At 41.0% G+C, this 1,398-nt stretch overlaps 1 pseudogene; it reads right to left on the bottom strand.

Annotated features, from left to right (window-relative positions):
- Nucleotides 1-1,107: 1,107 nt before the first annotated feature.
- Nucleotides 1,108-1,398, bottom strand: LOC110289189 (annotated as a pseudogene).

Here is a 1,398-nt window from a genome sequence, read left to right as displayed (position 1 = left end):
CTGTCACTATACCAGTACCATGCAGTTTTTATCACAATTGCTCTGTAGTAGAGCTTTAGGTCCGGCATGGTGATTCCACCAGAGGTTCTTTTCTTCATCAATATTCATAACAGAGATTTACCTGAAGTTCTCTTTTTTCATTTGTTCTTTGTGTAGTTTAGGTATAAGCATAATTGTGGCTTGATACAATGAATTGGGTAGTGACCTTTCTGTTTCTGTTTTGTGTAATAGTTTGAATAGTATTGGTATTAGGTATTTTTTGAAGGTCTCATAGAATTCTCCACTAAACTCATCTGGTCCTCGGCTTTTTTTTTTTAAAACTCTTTCACAATAGATTTTATTGGATGAGGAGCAGAGTACAGACATTCCAATTCTTATTACACATACCTAAAAAGAGCCATATACTGTGTTCATGTACCCAAACTCTGAAGAGTCACATTGTGTTCATGTACGCAAATTAAGAGCTCCGTATTATTTTTCTTTGAACTTGTTCCAGTGATTCGGCAAGTTTCCCTAAGACCTCGAATAACAACCAAATGCTTATAATCCTCAGTTCCACCAACTCACAATGTTACGCCACACACAGAACAGACTCAGGACTTCCATCTTTCAGAGCACATTATCACAACTGTTAGGAAAATGGACTGCCATGACCACAGACATCACAGTTCTGACAGGGCAAGAGCCAAGGACTGGCTTTCTTACAAAATGTTTCTACTAGAAACTGGGACCAGATAGAACTGAAAATATTCCAGACACAAATACACGACTGAGACGCCAGATTGCAATTTAGTATGCTTTGTATTATAGGATATAGAACTAGCCCCATCTACAGAATGTTATGGTGACTCCCGAGACAGTCACAGCCTCTCCGGATTCAGTATCCTGCTATTTTCTGTTTGTACCAAAAAATAAACAACCAGCAAATGATTTAACCTCTTTAAAAAAACATTTACACTTAAAAAATGGATTGAGGTGGGATCCCCTCACCTTTTAAAAATGTTTCTAGAGCTACTAAAAAACTCGCATTTACAAAGTAATTGATAAAAATATTCCTCTGGATTGTACAAGAAGGGAAGCGGAACCACTGACAGACGTGATGGATGCTTAGTCGGACTTAGCTTCTTTCTCTTCTTCAGAGGCTGGACTCTGGTTTTCCCTCTCTCCATTTTCTGCAGGCAGCTCTGTGGTTTGCTGGTCAGCCACATCAGCCTGTTTGCCCTTCGCTCCCCTCTTCCCTTTTATCTGCACTTTTTTGTCTGATGCTTTATCCTTTCCCCTGGCCTTTTTCCGGTTTGTGTCCACCTTGGCTGGGGTGGGCTTGGCCAACAGCCTGGCAGAGCAGCACTTGGGCTCCACCTTGGCTACTCCATCCGCGCTAACCTTCCTCTTGGGCAT

Source organism: Mus caroli, unplaced genomic scaffold (genome assembly GCF_900094665.2).
Source record: "Mus caroli unplaced genomic scaffold, CAROLI_EIJ_v1.1 scaffold_21524_1, whole genome shotgun sequence".
Lineage (NCBI taxonomy): Eukaryota > Metazoa > Chordata > Mammalia > Rodentia > Muridae > Mus > Mus caroli.
The sequence above is the reverse complement of the archived record's forward strand: the minus strand, read 5'-3'. Positions and strand labels throughout refer to the sequence as shown.